The 20,829-nt window shown below is 40.3% G+C and overlaps 1 protein-coding gene and 1 pseudogene across 1 annotated transcript in view; both read right to left on the reverse strand.

Annotated features, from left to right (window-relative positions):
- Window positions 1-5,392, reverse strand: part of CTNNA3 (catenin alpha 3) — a 1,292,302-nt gene extending 1,286,910 nt beyond the window's left edge. Inside the window, exon 1 of the mRNA XM_036336865.1 lies at window positions 5,221-5,392. The gene's annotated coding sequence lies outside the window, so the exon portion shown is untranslated. The remainder of the gene's footprint in view (window positions 1-5,220) is intronic.
- A 12,985-nt stretch (window positions 5,393-18,377) lies between these two features.
- LOC118670060 lies at window positions 18,378-19,853 on the reverse strand (annotated as a pseudogene).
- Window positions 19,854-20,829: the final 976 nt, after the last annotated feature.

Raw genomic sequence — 20,829 nt, forward strand, 5'->3', positions numbered from 1 at the left:
GCAGATGCTACAGATGTGCTCACACCCCTGCCAGCCCTGGCCTACCTCTCCTCCTCCAGACTCCACCAACCAAACACAGCCTGGGTGATATTTGTTCACCTGTGGGACTGACAAAGGTGAATTCTGGTAGGGCATTTTGATCAGAGCTGTAAGAGTCGGGGACATGCTCTCAGCACACAGTTAGTGGCGGTATAAATAGATGCACTCTTCTTGAAGAGATGCATGGCAATAACTCTCAAATGTTTAATCATGTATACTATTTAAGCTTGGACATTTCCAATTACAGTCAATACTTATTAAATTTTAAAATGAACATTCCTTTTGCCACAGAAATTCTACTTCCATGAGTTTATCCTAATGATACACTCATAAAAGTGCATTAAGAGATATCAACAAAGATATTCATTACAGCATAGCAACATGAAAAACGAAAAATACTGAAAACAACAAACATATCCATTAACACAGAATGGACTAAATAAATTATGCTACAGACACTATGAAGTTGAAAAGAATGAGGTAGATCTACATAAATTGCTAGAAATCTGTCCTAAATAAATGTAACGGTGCAACGTGGGAGAGAAGAGGAGACACGAGATGCAGGTCAACAAGTGTAACGGTGTGCATTTTCCTTCCTCGCCTAAAGTAGATTCTGTGCATTAACAAGAAGAGCAGAATGCATAGCTATTGTCAAGGCAATCAGCAAAGCCTGTCACAGATTATTTGGTCCTTTGTTGTCCCAGACTGGGAAGAGAGGAACTACTGAGTCTAACAAAAAAGCAAGTTAATTCTCCACTTCCCATGACCTACGAGCTCCAGCCATCAAGTAAGTAAGAGCCCGGTACCTCTTTTAGAGACTCACAGAGAAACCCCCCTTCATCCCCACCCACAAACACACACACTGGACAGGACACGCCGTGAGGTCCGGGCTTTATTTGGTTCCCTACCATCGATCCCCAGCACTAAGAATACTGTCTGGTCCAAGTCATCTAAACTGAAAGAGCGATTCCAAAGCCAGCACTAGGGTAGATCCATGCGGCCCTCTCAGCAATCTGCCTCTCAGTCATGCTGTGGGTTCTCAGTGAGCTAACCGGGGTCACTCTGCATTGATACCACCTCCAGAAGCCTCATCAACTGAGACCTGGCCATTCACTTATTATCTCGTTACACCTCCATCCCAATTCTCTATCTCATAATGCAAATAGAATAGAAGAGATAAATGCTATATGGTGTCATTGAAGTAATGCTACTCAAAGCACAGATCTGCAATGAGATGCGGAGCTTGCACTATAATGTAAATTGATAACTGTTTCACTCATCTAGACAGTCTTGCTACAAAGTCTTAGGGCATAGATGACTCACATCCTGGTACAAACTCTTTATGCCCTTTCACGGACCATTAATTAGATCGGGAAATGCTGATCACATTTGGAAAAGTGCTAATATCAAGTGGGGCCTAAAGTGCTCAAGTTCCACTCCTTGAAGGCCTTGCTTTGCGCTAATCATTGCCTTCTGCCTCAATTTCCCCATGAAAGGGAGACCTGAAGCATCACTAACTGGTTAGGACCATGAAAGGCAGGAAAAAGAGGTGGGGGAGCAGGGGTGCCAAATAAATTTGATCTAAATTTATACTTCTGTACATAGGAACTCAGTCACTCCTCAGAACCTGGAAGTTAGTGATTCGGTTGGTAGCAGATTACTGGCTATGTCTGTCCCAGGCAGCAATATGTAGTTAAAAACAGTAATTAAAGCACGTGAAAATCAGATGCAACGGCTGATAGTCCTGTTCACTTTTTTAAACTCTGTATTCTGAGTTATCTGTCACTTTCCATTAGATTTCCATTGGCTAAACTCAGGAGCTCCACTTCCCCAGCACCATGTCACTGAAAATCCAGTATCCACGCAAAACTGCTTTTTGGGTCTCTAGACTAACATTCCCATGAGCCAATGATCCATAAATAAACACTATTTGTAAGTCTTCATTAGAAAGCACATGGTTTCTCTTCAGGCAAGATTGGGCTGCCAACTTCTCTTCTTAAATATGAATCTCTTCTATTAAAAAAAAAAATAGAAACATGCAGACATTCATAGTAAACAGAAAATAGAACACCCACCCTTTCATAGCTATGACCTCTAAGTATCACTGAAAAGTAAAACTCCACAATTTAAAAAAAAAATTAATACAGGCAGAATATATTCTTTAAGAATTCACAACCAGCCCTGGCCAGTGTCGCTCAGTGGTTAGAGTGTCAGCTCACACACTGAGGGTCTTGGGTTCAATCCCTGGCCCCAGTCAGCACGGGGGAGGCAATCAATGTGTCTCTCCTACATCGATGTTTCTCTCTCTCTCCCTCCTCCCCTCCCTTCCATTCTCTCAAAAAGTAAAGGAGAAAATATCCTCAGATGAATACTAACGAGAAAAAAAAAAGAATTCACAACCCTAATTCCTCAACTCACCTCCCACCAAGTAATACTGATCTCTCTACTCTCTCCACTTTGCTTTCTGTGAACCAGCCACCATCTCCAAAAAATCAAATATTGATCACCAATCCCTTAGTGTTTTCCCTTTGATATATTCTATTCCTATAACCATAGCTCCAAAATTAAACAACAAAAAACTTAAAACTTCATATCTTCCCTGACTCCCACTCTAGCCATGCTCTTGTGTGCGCCCTCTCCTTCCTTTCCACTGTGCTACCTACAGATTTTCTCCAAATACTTCTAATTTCCCCAAACTTTTATTATAAAGTGTGTATCCTTCCTAATTCTGCTATTTCTTTGTCACAGTTGGATCATAAAATTCATATAAATCAGAATGATATATACATGGTGCTCTAACAAGTTATGAATGTTATTGTTCTAAAGTCCACAATAATATAAATAGTCAACAATACTATCTGTTGGGCCCAGCTGGTGTGGCTCAGTGAATGAGCATTGAGCTATAAACCAAGAGATCACTGTTCAGTTCCAGGTCAGGGCACATGCCCAGGTTGCAGACTCAATCCCCTGGGGGAGGAGAGGGGGGAGGGAGCGCCACACAGAAGGCAGCCAATCAATAATGTTCCTCTCTCATCACTGATGTTTCTTTCTCTCTCTCTATCCTTCTCCCTTCCTCTCTGAAATGAATTTTTTAAAGCATATTTAAAAATAATAATAATAGTAATAATAATACTATCTGTTGGTTTCAGACACAAGGTGAAGGATTTCAACTCTGACACACACAGCCTTATTGATATCTGTGAACATTGATAAGTTGAAATTTTGTAAATAGAAGGGATTCTGTCCTTCCAAACACTTAGTGTGTTCCTATCTGTGTGCCTGTGCCTCACAAAAATGTTTTGCACATCAGAGACACTCAATAAGTATTTCAGTTGGTAGACAAGGAATTTTACAACGCCTTAAAAAAAAATCCTTAAAAATCACAACATTTGTCTTCAACTCTAATGCTCTCTAATTCAAGTCCACACTTAAGAATAGAGCTTAAAGAAATTATTTTTAACATAAATAAATATATACACACCAAAGATATTTAACACAGCATGTAGATGTTTGGCAATGATTAATAAAATTATATCTACTTACTTGGAATAATGTTACACAGCAATCTAAAATAATATCTATGTAGAATAGATATTATTTGGGAAATTTTTTGGCATACGGTTAAATGAAAAAGCCTGGTTCCAAATTTTATCTACAGCATTACTGCAATTCACTTTAAAGCCATGCAGAGAAAAAAGACTGGAAGGAAATACATCAATAAAATTACAGATCATTTTTTCTGTGCTTTCACATTTCATACAATGAATATATATTACTATTATAATGAAACCAAAGGAAGCTTTACTATAAAAAGTCCAATATGTTACTCAAATAAGGCAGACAGACTCTGTGCAGGAGGTAACAAATGGGAATAGCTGTGTCCATGCTCTTTATATTGTGGGTTTCCCCATTTAACCAATGTGTCCTGTGCTGCTACTGTGTTAGTGTTTTTACCGTGGGTAATGACATTTTAATGGCGCATCCAAATGTGCCATGCAAATTTGACTGCTGATCCTTCATATTCCAAATTACAAGTATTCTCAATATGTTGACTTTTCCATCTGCCTAAAGAAGCTAGCCACAACCCAGAACCAAGACTACTAGTAATTTGAAATCCTAATTTTCCCACATAAGCAAATCATTGGATCTCATGGATCTTCAGAGACATTGAAACAGTCTCTCCTCATGGTGTCTTATCAGGGACTCAAAACCTCTACAGCAGTGGTCCTCAACCTTCCTAATGCTGCAACCCTTTAATACAGTTCCTCATGTTGTGGTGACCCCCAACCATAAAGTTATTTTCATTGCTACTTCATAACTGTAATTTTGCTACTGTTATGAATCGTAATATAAATGTCTGATATGCAGGATGTATTTAGGTGACCCCTGTGAAAGGGTCGTTCGACCCCCCCAAAGGGGTCGCAACTCACAGGTTGAGAACCGCTGCTCTACAGTCATCTAGCTTCCTGAGGCCTAACCTAAATTCCTCCTGATTTCCATCTGAACTCATTCCTTCCAGTTCTGGCCTCAGGGCAACCGTGAGCAGCGGCTCACAGTCCCGCAGATCCCACTGTGACCGCTCTTCGCATTACTGATGGTATACCACAGCCCACGTTCGCCTCATATACTGTGATTTTCACTTGGTTATACATGGTGGTAGAACAGTTCTGCGAGATGCCTTAGCCTCCTGATACTACTGCCTATTATAACACAAAGATATAATGCAAACGTTAAATTCAAGCACTAATGCTTTTGCCACTCTGTCATCTGGAAAAGCTCCCATTTGCTGTGAACAAGCTTTTTTGGTTAAAAGTAAAACCCCTTCACACACTTTCTTTTGCCCCAGCTCCACGGCAAAGCAGAAGCATCCAGGCCACATCTTATCTTCTCCTGCGAGGTATCGCAACGGGCTTTTTATAGCCAGAAACTCTCTGAATGCAAAGCACGACATTGGCTGCCAGCTTCCCCTGGCACTGGTTTGGAAGTTATTTATAACTTTAAAATTAGCGTGAAAGCCTACATTTCTCACCAGAACGACTCACAACATCCCCGTTTTCGAGACGAATGTGACGTCCTTTCATTCAGAAGGAAATCCCGCATTTTAACTAACGCAGAGCAATCCAACGCAGAACCAAGAACGCACTGAGGTCCAGCTCTTCTCCTTGCAAACTAGACACTTACCTTTCTGTCGCTTCCTATAAAGTAGATGTGTTTAAAATTGGGCTCTTCTAGGAAATTATCCAAAAAGAGCTTTGATGGGGGAAACAAAAAGACGTCTTGGTCAGTCACCGAGTTGCAAAGCAACAAGTGGAGAGCCAGTGGCAGTGGGGCAGTCACTTTAGCTGAGCGGCATTCACCCAGGATAAGAAAGAAAGGGGAGGTTACAAGCCGGGTGGGTGGTATCTAATCCTGAACCACTAGTCACTGACCTCACTGACAACTTGTTACTGAAAATACTTCGTTGAAAAAGGCCAGACGCATACTTTGCCTAGAGATCTGCAAACGTGGCTGTCAGGGAGCTTTGAATAAGTTAGATTTGCATTTCTCTAGCCCGTTTCCAAAATAAGGGCCCTTGCCATCTAATTAATGAGAGTGAAAAGTGGTAAAGCAGAGATGATAGGAGTCCAGGAAACTTACTGTCGAAAGATCGACCCTGTAAAATTCAGGGTCTTCAGGACCGTGATGCTGTGTCACATGTGGTGTGTGTTTCCTCTGAAATCTTACCTGCCTTACCCTTGCACCAGTCACTACACTCTCTGCTTCCAGAACCTATGTAGAACCACATAATTATCAGTAGTGTATGTAAAGTGAAAATTTACCAAAAACCTCCAGTATTAAAGCTACCGAAACAGCCCTGGCTGGTTTGGCTCAGTGGATAGACTGTCAGCCTGTGGACTCAAGGGTCCCAGATTCGATTCCGGTCAAGGGCATGTACCTTGGTTTTGGGCACATCCCCAGTGGGGAGTGTGCAGGAGGCAGCTGATCGATGTTTCTAACTCTCTATCCCTCTCCCTTCCTCTCTGTAAAAAAATCAATAAAAATATATTTTTTTAAAAAAAAACTACCGAAACAAAACAAAAACACCGTTTTCTCCAACAAAATTTCTTTCTTCTATGGCTATTTTTTTTTTTCATATTTCCTCTCCCCTCCCCACCACACCACCACATTTTTTAAAAAAATATATCCTCTCTCTGAATACCTTAACATTCACTGGAGCAGCCTGGTATATCCCTCCTCCTGCTTTATCGTTTCATCAGTTCTTTGCCTCCCCACTCGAACTTGTACTGCAATTCCTTAGACGGGCCCACTTCTGTGACTCTCTTGCAACAGCTTCTAAAACAAGAGGTGGCAACGGCTCCTAAAATAGAACGACTTGTTCGAGTTTGGGCATTTCTGTTCTTCACAGGCTGAATTCTAAATAAAAAGAAGGCGTTTGTTTATTAGCTCCACGGGCAGCCTTAGAACAAATATTAGGAAGCCAAGAGGCACGGGGGGCCTGGGGACCGTTAGAGAATCAGGTGTGAAAGGGGTTTCGCTTTCTATGATTTTTAGGGAAACTAGCAAAGCTGCTGTTGTTTTATGTAGGTTCCTTCACAATGTGTGCAGCTGGCATTCCATCTCACCTAAAGATTCTCAGCTCACACACTGTCCTCCCAGATTTTTTTAAAGCAGCTTCTCCTCCCCACCCCCCCCCCCCCCCCCCCCTTGGAGAATCTAGGAATAGCCTCTTTTCACAGCGAAAACAAAGGGTAAGTTTTATGTCTCTCAATCCATCTTTTCTGGAATAAAGAATTCACTTGACACTTGCAAAATAGAAGTTTTTGTTTTAGAGCTTTAATAATGACTGTTTTCCAAACCCAGACTGTTGAATTGAGCCCAGGATATCCAAGTGCTGTTATGCGCCAGCCTGCCACCACTATAAAGTCACAAACAAGTTACTTACCTGCTCTGTACCTCTCCTTCCCATCTGCAAAATGGAGATGAAAAACCCCTGTTCTATCTGCTGTTCAGGGGATGTGTGAATGAAATGAATACAATCTGAAGTGCTTCAAATGACACTGAACTCCCAAGCGATGCCATGCAGATGCAATATGGTACTTGATGTTATCAAAACAACTAAATATTATAAACATCTGAAATACAGTTTTAAAGAGCTCTGCGGAGCTGCTGTTCAATTCCTTTATAAAACCTGAAGTATTTCCCACTGTAGCCACAAGAGGTCCTCCTCCTAGCAATTCAAATCACGTCGGATTTGACAAGCAGAGGCCCAGGGGCTTCTGTATTTACATGGTTTGGCTGGCAGGACACAGAGATCACCTATGTCAAGCTTCCGTAGCTAACTATAGGGAAGCGAACAAAACCGGAGAAATCTGGCTTTCTCTGGCGATCACTGAAGCATGCGGAACACTAAGTAGTTCCTGTAAACTACACAGCCGCTGCATTTTGCACCCTGGCCCCCTTCCAAATTTTAATCCCTTCTTGTCACTTTGCCCAGTCTTGTTCAGTATTTATTCTCCTTCCCTATTTACTTATTTCCTTTCTTTCTACTTTCCAAACTTTACATTTTTGGCTCACATTCCCCTTGCAAGCAAGCAAAGGTTAGGGATAGAAGAGCTGGGGGGAAAGAGAAAAGAGAGAGAATAAGTCAGGGCTGTTGTAGCAGTTCTCCCGAGGTAATCCAAAGTGTGTCTTCAGCTCCAGGAATCAGGGCTGACCCCAGACAGCCACTCCACCGCATGTACTAAGAAGCCCCTTGATGCGGGGCACTGGGTTAGGAATCAGCAGATCAGGGCACAGAGGGAGGCCTCCACAAAGAAAGGAGTTCTACCCCCTCAGCATCCCCTCTTGGAAAATAAGCCCTCCAGGGTGCAATCAGTTCTTTAATCAGAATGAAATACAGTTGCTTCTTTTCACTAAAATACCCTAAAGAATAAGTGTAGCATTTTGAAAAATATATTTTTATTGATTTCAGAGAGGAAGAGAGAGAGAGAGAGAGAAACATCAACGATGAGAGAGAATCACTGATCAGCTGCCTCCTGCACGCCCCCTACTGGGGATCGAGCCCACAACCCAGGCATGTGCCCTTGACCGGAATCAAACCCAGGACCCTTCCATCACAGGCCAACTCTCTATCCGCTGAGCCAAACCAGCAAAGGCATGCGTATAGCTTTCTGCATGAACCATAAGCCCATTTTGTTCTCTACATAATTACTCAAAAGACTGGCAATTTCAGGTTGGAGCTTTAAAAAATATGTAATTTCATGAACAGCTAAAATACGTATTTAAGATAAGATTTAAAGATAAGGATAATTTCTGTTTGTGATCATTAAAATTATTTTACTCCAAAAGTACGTGGCAAATAGTTCTGGCACATTGGTGGGCGTCTTAGGTGAATCTAATGAACGGGCTTCTGTGGTAAAGATCGTATGTGCTGTCGCAAAAACGTGCTTCCTGCTCTCCCTCCCCACCCACCCTGCTATCAGCGCCTGGCCCACTCCCCTCCATCACCGAGGAACGCAGAAGCCATCTGGGGAGATACCCCGCGTCTTCTCAGCGTCAAAGCTCCCAGAGCACCAGCCCGGGCCGTCTTCTCGGCCTTCCCTCCTATGGCAGCGCAGGCAGAACCCTGCTCCTCCCCAAGGCTAACCTCTCCTCTTCTGCTCTGGATCCCTCTTCTCCCACCTCCCCACCGACTCCGCTCCGTCATGATCACCACACGAGCTGCACTATCACCCCTTTTCAATGATCAGCCTAAAACTATGCCGCGGGACTTCTAACTTCAAAATACCAAACAAAAGCACTAGCTTCACCCTACAGCTCCCTCTAGCGCTCCTCCCCGTCCTCTGCCGCCTTCATCACAGGACTTCACCCCTAAGCTGTCACCTCTCATTCACTCCACAACCCGCTGCATGGAACTTCTGTCCCCGTCGCTGCCCGAAGGGCCAGCTGTAAGTCTATCAACAACCTCCCGGCATCACCTCAGGGGACAGCTCAGCCAATCCTGTGGCTTTAAGTGAGAACAGCCACTGGATGTTGAGTGGGACTTTAACTGTTGCACCGAATTGGCAACTAAGGCTCAAAATGAAAACGTAAGAAAACGAAGCCACCTGTGTACATGGCACACTAAGGAATGTCCAGTGTTTGAGGACAGACACCTCACTCGGGGCTTACTAAGAAGGTAAGAAGAACGGCATGCTCTTCTCTCCCGTTCCCTCTCCCAGCCCCAACACTAGAGGAAAAGTTTGGAGACTTGGAAAATTAAGGGAACAGGCCAGCTAGTCCTCTCTTCTCAAAGATATCAGAGAAGAAGTGGTAAAAAAGTAAATGTCCCTTGCGATTTCCAAGTCCCTTGAAAGGACAGTTTTAAGACGAGAGCTGATTATTTCTTCTTTGGAGGGTCAGTACCGGAGGAGGGGAAAAATGAAATTTTATTAAACTGGAATAAAGTGCAAGTTTTAAAATGGACTGAGCAGCCTTCAAAACACTGCAAGTGGCAAGTAAATTATGGAGCCTACCCAATTGTCATAAAGGAATGAGAAAAGGAGATACAACAAAGAGCTGAAATGCAGGGATTGGGGAAAGCAAACTCGTTCACCCAGCAAACCGGTCACACACCCATAAGCTAGTGATTCCCAGATCAGTATCCCAGACTAGATCGCTCTCACCAGCACCAAAGGCATACATCCAACTGCCCTCTCCACTTGGATAGCGAAAACAAACTTCAACTGTAGCATGTCCCAAAAAACAGCTCTCGCTTTTGCCTCTCAGACCTACTTCTTTCTGTCACTCATATTCTAGTTATGGGTACCATCGCCTAATGGCTTAACCCAAAACCAAGCAGTCATTCTTCATTCATTCTTTCCTCTTTCAATCATCAAAAATTCCTATTACTCTTACTTCCAAAAGCTATTTTTAATACATTCACTTGTCTCTATCTCCCCTGTCCCAGCTATCCTGAGTCATTTGCAATGCATTCTCCACATGGCATCGAAGTGGTCTTTCAGAACACAGCTTTGCTCATCTTATTCTACTGATTAACATCACCCAATGGCTTCCTATTCTTAGAGCAGAAAATCCGAATTCTTTACCAAACTTACAAGGCACTGCATGATGACCTGGCTCCTGTCAACCTCTCCAACCTTGACTCACCGCGCTCTTCCCCCTACTTCACTGACTGTAACTACATTTTCTGTTCATAGAACACGCAAGCTTTCCCCCTTAGGGCTGTGGCACTGGCTGACCCCCTGCCTGAAGTCATTTTCTCCCAGTGGCTTACACGTCTGGCTCACTCTCTACCTTGACATAATACTTCCCCTTCTCAGAGAGCTGATCACCTTATCTCACTGCCCCCAGTCACTTATAGCAACCTTACATATTTATTTATGTTTCCTTATCCCATTGGAATGAAAGCTAGAGGCAATGGCAGTGTCCATCACAGCATGGCATATGCAAATGAACTAGAATGGATTTCAAAAGAGGGAGAGGGAGCGCTGGAAGGAAGGGGTAATCCAGGGTATTTTCCTGGAGGGAGTTATATTTGCCTTGATGCAAAAAGGAAAGATGTCAATATCATAGGAGAATAGTGTTCCACTAATTTTATTTCTCAAATATCCTTCAGATCCATTGCCTCTCCATCTTTCCAGTGACTGCCCTGGTACAAACTGCAGTTATGTCTTGTTTGTTGTCTTTATATGTTATATTTACCCCTCCTCCTCTGTTTCACATTGTGTAAACCCAAATACAGCATTTAAATTCTAGTCAGGGTGTATTTAGTGCTAAAATTAAAAATCTCAATATAACTATTTTAGAACTACTGAAAGTGACACATTAACTTTATTGCCTGGGTGATAACAGTAGGGCTAAAATGAATGGTTTTCTCATTAATTTTCTCATGTAATTTTCTCATAGTGCCATGCCTCAACTTTGACGGCCCATCTTGCCATTAGTCAATAACCTTAACAAGCACAGTAATTACAGTCAATCATGTCTGCTTTAGCTCATTGATTACTTTGCTACTTCTTTTTCAACTTGTTAATGAAAATTCTCAGCACAGACCTTCGGGGTGACATTTCTTTTATTAATTAACCATCCTATCAGTCCCTTGAATATATTAAACCAGAGCATCTTATATTGAAATTGACATTTACTGTCATTGAACCTGCCTTTTTATTTCAATTTTTTAAATAAGAGATTATTACATTACTTCCAAAGATAGATAGATAGAGAGAGAGAGAGAGAGAGAGAGAGAGAGAGAGAGAAAGGCGAAAAGCTTGCTCCAAGACCAGTGTTAGAGACTGGTTGTAGGAAATTCAAAAGGCTCAAGAATGTTAAAGCTTGCACCATGCCACTCCTAATTCCCAAAAATCTTGAAGTGTTTAGGTATTATTATAGATACATAAGGTGCACCTTACTCAACAGTAAGTAGAACTTTTTTAGAAGTTCTAAAGTGAGAATTACTTTTAGAAACCCCGTAAAACAGCTCCAATTCCTTTTTGACCTCAGGAAAATAGTCATGTTTAACTATTTCCTCTCCCCACCTACCAAATCAATTACCAAATCCTAATGATTTTAAAAATTCTCTCTCTCCAGTTCCACTGAATCTTATCAATGATCACCTGAGCTACTGATATAGCTTTCTAAGTGATTTTGCAACTGTTAGCATTCTCAGTATTACAACCTCCACCACACCCTAACCCCATGGTCGGCAAACTGTGGCTCACAAGCCACATGCAGCTCTTTGGCCCCTTAATTGTGGCTCTTCTTAAGCCGTAGGAGTATCCTAATTAAGTTAATAACAATGTACCTACCTATATAGTTTAAGTTTAAAAAATTTGGCTCTCAAAAGAAATTTCAATCGTTGTACTGTTGATATTTGGCTCTGTTGACTAATGAGTTTGCCGACCACTGCCCTAACCCTACCACTCCATTCTCCAAATTACTATCAGAGTTTTTTCTAAAATACGGTCTGATTATTTAATTATTTTGCATACAAAGTCTTCAGGGAACTCCCAGAATAAAATATAAACTCTTTAGTTTAACATTCAAAGCCCTTTGCCATCCGGACTTTCTCTATTTTTCCAAATACCAATATGGAATGTAGCATACAAATATGCCAAGAACAAGAGATCTATATGTCGCTAAGTAGTTTTATTTCAATGGTAAAAGCACACAGACACATAGAGTGCTTGCCAGTTTCTACACAAACCATACTCTTCTTTTTTCAATGAGCTTCCCCCAAATACCCTCCAACCAATCCATAAGAGTGTCCATTTCCACACACTCTAACCAACCCTCTGCATTACCGAACTTTTTCTTTCTGCCAATCTGATGGGTGAAATGTGGTATCTTTTAAGAGGCAAAATTCGTATTCTTTTAATCATGAGTAATAGTAGGTTCATTTCATTTGTATGAAAGTCATCTGTACACCACTTCCCATACATGGCCTGTCGTTCTGTTATTTTCCCACTGGCTGCTTTCATATTTAACTGTAAGAGCCCTTTATATATTAAGGAAATTAGTTATCTCATACAGATGTTGTCCATCTTTTCCTGCCAATCTATCACCCATTCTTTGATTTTACTTAGGGTATTTCTTACTTAGCAGATGTTTATAATTCCTATGTAATCCCAAATACAGAGCCTTGCCCCTATTGGATCTGGGTTTTGTAACTGAATAGCATTCCCTACCCCAAGATGATGAAGAGGATGACAACGGTAACTAGGTAATCACCTGGTAATTCTAATTTCTTAATGTACTCATATTTTCTAGTATTTCTAGTTTTGGATATTTAAATGTGACCCATTTGCAATTGATTCTGATGAAAGAAATGGGGTAGAACCCATTTTTATTTCCTCCAAATGGATAGCTAGGTGTCCCAACATCATATTTTCGAATTTTCTTCTCCTCACTAATTTTAAATGAATTTGATGACACACTCATTACCCATATACTATAGAGATCTCTATGGGGGGCTTCTATTCTGTTGATTCATAAGTCAATACCTAAATTTTTCCAAATGCTATATCTCTATAAAACTTCCTTTTCATCTCCCCATTTGAATATGATAGAACTGGTCACTCATGATCACTATTCCTCTATTTCACAATTTTATCAGCTAATCACAGACATCTATTTCTAACACGAACTTCAGAACCAGCTTATCCAGCTCCCCCTAAAAATCCTATTAATTCTCCCAGATTGTGCTAAATATATGGAACAATTTAGGAAAAATTAAACTCTACAAGGACAAGAACAAGCACTATCTTCCCATTTATTCAGTCATCTTTTATTCACCTCAGTAGAGCTTTAGAGTTTTCTTCCTATTTGTGCTCTGCATTAATCATTATATTCATTCCAATTTATTTTCTCTTTTGTTACAATTACCCATTTGGCCTTGACCTTTCTTCCTTTTACTCTCAGGTAAAAGAAGATTAAGTAAATCATATTCCCTTCAGTTTATAGCAATTATCACTATTAGTCTGTGTAATCCCTCTTGTTACTTTATTCTCTTACAGCTCGAGTCCCTCTTTCTCCACACTGTATCTCTGCATTTGTATTTGTTCTGGGGGAAAAAATGTGTAGCTTTATGTGTACATATTTTTGCTTCACATAAATGGTATTAGGGTTTTATTTCTCATTCTATTTCACTATTTCACTGAGTACCATGACTTTACAATTCATTCATGTTCGTGTGTTTTCACTTCTAATTACTGTGCAAATCTCATGCTGTGCATCCACCATACTTAACATACCTATGTTCACAGCGACAGACACCCAGTGTGCCTTCAACTTCCCCACCATAAAAAGCACTGCAACAAACGCTCTTGCAGTAATACTTAGGATCATGTTATTTACTGGGACAAACAAACCCAAAATTTCAGTGCTTAGCAAAGTAAGTTTCTTTCTTGCTCATATACCAGTCCAATGTAGGTATTCCTGGGAGGTGGATATCTTTCCTTCATGTGGTGGTACAGAGAGATCACATAATTTGCCCACAGTCACACAAAGAGTAGCACACCCAAAAATTCAAATCTAAGTTGTCTGATTCCACAGTCTGCTACGCATGTCTCTTTAAGAACATGTGTGAATATTTGCAGGGCTATCTTTATTACAGATTAAGATCTCATATTGTGTTAGATATTAAACTATTGTCTCTTCTGCTCCTATGCTTTGCTTTTGTGATATTGGAGTGGAAGCAACAAACCACTCTCCTGTCAGCTGGCTTACTGTTGTTGGTTTCTCCCAAGGACACTAGAAGGCAAGACAGCAGGTGAAATTTGCTTCTTTCTATCTCCTTGCTATTCTTACAGCTCAGCCCATTTTCCCATCAGCAACAGCCGTCCAGTGTCTGCTCCTCTACACTCCCAGAAATGACCCCTCGACCGGCAGTCCTCTCCGCAGACGACTGAGTCCCAGCTCCAACCAGGACCCTGCTCCATGCTTGCAGGTTCTAACTCCAGCCCCTTCCCTGTGTGTTCCCCCAAGGATGATAGCTGTTTCCTATTTTCTCTCTGGTTTCATCAATTTTCAACTCTCCAACACCAATTTAGCCATTTCCCAATAGTCACTTATTTTTATTGAACTTCCTAGTATGGTTTCTGGTTTCTTGACCAGACTCTGGCTGATACACATATACAGTCAATTCTCATTAGTTTTGCTATAAAGTTGCCACAAACACTGAATTAGTGACGCTGAACCTTTGCTTCTAGGAGAAATACAGTTCCTGTGAATCTGTAGGAACAGTATTTCCACTGCAATCAATACTTCGCCTTGTTTTATGTGTGTCTCTGTTTTAAAACACCTAACTTAACATTATTGCTATTACAAACATTGAACTCTCAGCCAACAGCACCGTAACTCATGTCTGAACAAAACATACCTAACACAAATATTTTCTCCATCAAGTACATCACAGCCTCCTTGTGCTTGAGAACACGAGAGAGCACTTCAGCACTGTGTGTCCGTGCCATTTTAAACAGTGAAATCGCCATCATAAAGCACAGAAATGCAGAAAGCGTAGCTCTGAACAGACCATGAAAATGACACATGTAGAGTGTGAGAGCTGAAGCGAGAACACAGAGCATCTCCTTGGGTAGCTGGGAACATGCTTCCGCTCATCAGGCAACTCAAATTTTCTCTGTTTTGTGCGTGTTGGTAAATGACTGCACAAGCGCTGTGAGTGTCGATTTGGGGTTTACAAACAAATTTTAGCAAGTAGGCGAATTTGTAAATATAGAATCTGTGAAGAATGAGGATAACTATATATATATATTCATGGCCTGTCTCCAAAATCTCTAAGCTGTTTAACTGGTCCATGTGTAACATGAAGACTTTTTAATATGTCTTGATATCTAGTATGATCAATCCCCACCCTTTTCTTTTTTAAGGCTGACTTAGCTATTCTCATACCTTTGCTATTTCTTTTTTTTTTCCTTTGCTATTTCATATAAATTTTAGAATAAATTTATCAAACTCCTAAAAAAGTCCAACTGTAACTTTAATTGAAATGGCAATTTTTACATTAATTAAGGAATAATTGACATATACTTATTAAGTTGCCCTGTCTGCTATGGGACATCCTTCCATTTATTCAGCTAATCTTGTCTTAGGTTTTCAATGTTTTTACCATAGAGATTTTTTATATTCCTAGATACCTTAGAAATATTATCATATTGTGAATGGATTTTTTTATTATATTTTCTAGTTGGTTCTGATGAATGGAAAGAAATACTATTAACGGCTTAAAACTGATCTCATATCTAGCAATCGTGTAGAATTCTCCTGAGTCTCACACTTCTCAGTTGATTCCTGTATCGTCTACAAAAGATGAAACAGTGCTCCTTGCACATCCCCCTCTCTGCCCCTCAGATGCACCAGCCTGGACCACCCTCCTGGACTCGTTTCCTTTCTTCAAGGCCCAGCTCAAACATTACCGTCTCTGACAAGTCTTACCTAACTGCCTGGCCTCCTACACAACTATCGACCAGTCCTCCTTGCTTGCCACCTCAGTTAAATGTGCCACTTACATGCTTCTATAACACTTTCTACATACCTCCATTCTCCTACTCAGCATGGTGCATCAAAAGTACTTGTTTAGCCGAAACCGGTTTGGCTCAGTGGATAAAGCATCAGCCTGCAGACTGAAAGGTCCCAGGTTCGATTCCTGTCAAGGGCATGTACCTGGGTTGCGGGCACATCCCCACTGGGGGATGTGCAGGAGGCAGCTGATCGATGTTTCTAACTCTCTATCTCTCTCCCTTCCTCTCTGTAAAAAAATCAATAAAATATATTTTTTAAAAAATTACTTGTTGCCGAAACCGGTTTGGCTCAGTGGATAGAGCATCGGCCTGCGGACTGAGAGGTCCCGGGTTCGATTCCGGTCAGGGGCATGTGCCTGGGTTGCAGGCATATCCCCGGTGGGAGATGTGTAGGAGGCAGCTGATCGATGATTCTCTCTCATCGATGTTTCTAACTCTCTATTTCTCTCCTTTCCTCTGTGTAAAAAATCAATAAAATATATATTAAAAAAATTACTTGTTTACATATGTCTCCACAAAAGAATAAACTCTACCATATCTTATTTATGCTGATACACGGGACACCAAACATGGTACCTAACATATAATACTCATGGGACAAATGGTTGTGAAGTAAGTGAATAAACTGAGTGGCTAAAATGTTACACACTGCTCATTCAGCACATGGAGAGAGCAAATCGATATTAATATAATCGTTTATGTCAGTAACTCATGTTAAATTGGTTTCTCACTTCAATAAATATATGCACAAAAATCCCCAAAATTATACAAAATAAAAGTAAAACCCAACCATGCTTCCTTTATTTTTCAATTAGTATTTCAAGTTATGTTGCTTAAGAAATAAGCAAGTTTAGCCCTAACCGGTTTGGCTCACTGGATAGAGCGTTGGCTTGCGGACTGAGGGGTCCCAGGTTTGATTCCGGTCAAGGGCATGTACCTTGGTTGCGGGCACATCCCCAGTGGGGAGTGTGCAGGAGGCAGCTGATAGATGTTTCTAACTCTCTATCTCTCTCCCTTCCTCTCTGTAAAAAATCGATAAAATATATTTTTTTAAAAAAATAAGCAAGTTCAAAGATTACAATAAAACTTTAAATGAGCTTATAATTAATAACACACTAATATATATATTTCCCTGCAATTTCTGGGAAATCTGTAATGTTATAATTACAGTGAAAACACAAGTAGTACTCTACAAAAGATAACTTCCTGTGAAATACAGAATTTGAGTTTTAAAAAAGAAAAATTAAATAGGAATTTGCGAGAATGCTTTTTTAAAACATTTTTTCCATAAAAATTTGAAAGTTTTCATTTTAAAGGTTAAATTTAACTGTCAGAGAAAGAGCCAGAATTTTTATGAACATGAAATATAAACAATTTAAACATTATTAGTCACAAAAAATAAGGTCTAAAATCAATTTCAACAACAAAAAGTGGTTCTAGAGTGAAACAAACACTAATATTACCTCTAAGAGTAACAGCTAATAGTTGGTGAATTTATTATGTCAGACACTGTGCTAGCACTATAGATACAATATAATGCTCACACCGATAAATTGTAATTTATACATATGATGTTCACATCTATAAATTACAATGTATATATAATATAATGTTCACATCTATAAACAAGATATCTTAGATTACTAGACTATTTGATGAGAAAACCTATGTTAAAAAGGATTTATTTGCCAAAAACACAAAACTAGTAAGTGGAGAGGTGGTTTTCTGACTCCACAGAACCTCTATTAACTGCTAAGCTCAAGTAAACAAGCGCCTGTATGATGAAATTGAAGGTAAGGAAAAGCTAACCAGCTCCAAAATATCTTCTTCAATCACTTATAGCCTTCAAATTCCTGCTTTTAAAGGCTTCAAGACAGGATGGACTGAAAATATCTGATGGAAGAAGTGAATCAAAAAGGAATAGACCAGAGAATGAGACGCTGAGCAGCCAAGGGCCAGTAAGTTGAGGAGATTGGAAGTACATAGACCTAAAAGAAGTGTCAAAAGAAGGAGGCATGAAATGAAAAGCACAAAATCCAAATAAGTTAACATTGTAAGCAACCACTATTGCCTGCTTTTACAGTTTTACCAAATCTGTCTATGCCTCTTTGGCGACATGAGAAAATATAGTTAAGTATTTATAAAAAATAACATGGTAGGCAAGTAACTGCTCCCCCATCCTTTCTTCTAAAAAGATAACCTTCTACAGTAAAATTGTGGAAAATAAAGAGAAATAAATTAAAAACTATTAATCAGCCTTTAAATATTAAGTTTACAAAATATTTTTAATGACATGGGCAATGCTTATTCCATAATTTAAGTCAAAAAAAGACCAAAGCTTAAAATTGTACAGATACTATTTTCTAAAAATTTGTAAAGTTATTCATAGAAAAAAAGGCTTGAAGGAAATTTTGAGGGAAGATAATCTTTGGAAATAAAAGAATATATATATATTTCCATTAGGATTTCTAGGCCAAGTCCAGAAATTTGTCAAAAGCAACTTTGACAACACTAGAGGGTGCTTAATCGGCGCTAACACTGTGGTTTCCAAACTTAAACCGTGGGTCCTACAGTCTCCCAACCACCTGAAGAGTTGTTAGAACAGATGCTGGACCCCATTCCCCGGGTTTCTAATTCAGTGGATGCTGCAGTTCTTTTTTAGAAAATGGGCCATTTTAATGTTTTTTACAATAAAATAAATAGTTCTCTTGATGACTGCAGGCATGCTACCTGGGTGATGGTACTCAGAAACATCACAGTAAAGGAGTTTTCCTGATTGGTGCATTGTCTTCAATCATTACAAGGAGTCATTTGCTCTCACCAGTAAGACTGTATTTACGCATCCATCATTTTCAGGATTGTTGGTAACTGGGCATGTTTTCCCCAAATAGCCCTGCCTCCAGGTGTCACAAGGCCCAACTTGCTCACTGCCACCTCGATGACAGTACCTTTGGGAATAACACCCAAAGTTGTAGAAAGAGGGGATGAGAGATTCTTCTTTACACCGAGTATTGTCAGGCAAAAGGTGGCTTTCAGTTCAGGACGTGTTATGTGGTCCATCTTGAAACGCAAGCGCGTTGGCCTTTCATATTTAGGTGGTGCTAGCCATCTCCAGCAAAGCAGACTTGAGTAACCATTCTCTTGCAGGCATTCTTCTTTCTCTTTTCTGTTCCAATAACTTTGACACCTCTGCTTCTCCCTCGGCATGAACTTTGAGCAAAGGGACTTCCCATTTTCCCCGCTTTCTTTTTTCATCTTTTTGTTTAATCGTATTGCAAAGTACTTTAGCTCCGACTGTCCCTCTCTGCCCAGTAGGTATGCAGATACTGCTCCTTGTGGCATCTTTCCATCATTCTTTGGTTTGGTGTTTTCTCTTTTCATGCATCTTTTTAAAAAAATATGTATTTTTTATTTATTTCAGAGAGGAAAAGAGAGGGAGAGAGATAGAAACATCAATGATGAGAGAGAATCGGCTGCCTCCTGCACTCCCCATGCTGGGGCTGGAGCCCGGGCATGTGCTCTGACCAGGAACCGAACCATGACCTCCTGGTTCATAGGTTGATGCTCAACCACTGAGCCACACCAGCTGGGCTCTCTTTTCATTTGTATTTCTCAGCATGGTGTTGTTTATATGGAGCTTAGCCTTCAGACCAATCATCCTTTTTGCCCTCTTTGACCATTCATGAGCCTCTCCCCTTCCTTCTTTCTCTTTTATCACAGTCATCCAAACAATATCCGTAGCACTTAGTGTAACTCAGCATATGAGTTCTGTGGCATGGTTTCCGGAGCCACTGGGTGCATTCCCCCCGTGTGAAGAAGCTCTCAACTTTCAGGTCTCAGAGACTCACAAGCCAACTCCACACCACTCGCAGCAGGAAAGGGAGAAACTGCATTTCTCACACACTCACAGGCGACGCCAATGCTGCTGGCTGGGGAACCACACTTGGAGAACCACTGGTCTACATAATTGATGATGATATGTATGCACATATTTATACAGACACATTTAACTACCATGCAATTTAATTTATTATTTTATTATATTATTCTAGTTATTTTCTATTTAATTTACTATCTGTAACTATTAATAATTATAGCTGGGTGCTAATTTATAAAGCCCCATAGTTACCTAGATCTGTTAGGTCTACCTGTTGTCATGTGGGATTTTATTCCCCACTGGGGGAAAATAGGCCATCTGTACATTTGGTTGATAGGATGAGACAACAAATCTGGCCCAACTACTATCCACGGCTAACCAAAGCTGGCGAGAATCTGCTCTACAGAGAGAATGGTGTTTCCTTACTAATTCCTAAATCTTACTTACAAAATGAACAAAGAGCTGTTCATAAGAAAACCAGGAATTTGAAGGCAATCTAATCTTTACAAATAGGGGAAAATGAAAAGATAAAAGCAGTCTCTGGCACTTTTCCTACTCTTTTTTCTCACTGTCCCCCTAACGGCATCAGAAATTACTCTCCAGGAAATCTCTCCCACAGTAAGCCCTGTTCAAAGGAGACGCTCCATCACAGAATGACAGTGATGATCATTCTATACAGCATGTGACCAATAGAAGCATAATGTGCTGCTGAAAAAAAGCAGAAACATTTACAGATCTATGAACTTATTTGTTAAATGAACCATTTCTCGATGAGATTTTCCTACTCGCTAGCCCGCATTTTCAAAGTTCTGTAGAAGTACTTTTCTAAATACCCTAAAACAAAAACCATAAAGACAATATTAATCTAATTTTTTG

This window comes from Myotis myotis, unplaced genomic scaffold (genome assembly GCF_014108235.1).
Source record: "Myotis myotis isolate mMyoMyo1 unplaced genomic scaffold, mMyoMyo1.p scaffold_m19_p_15, whole genome shotgun sequence".
Lineage (NCBI taxonomy): Eukaryota > Metazoa > Chordata > Mammalia > Chiroptera > Vespertilionidae > Myotis > Myotis myotis.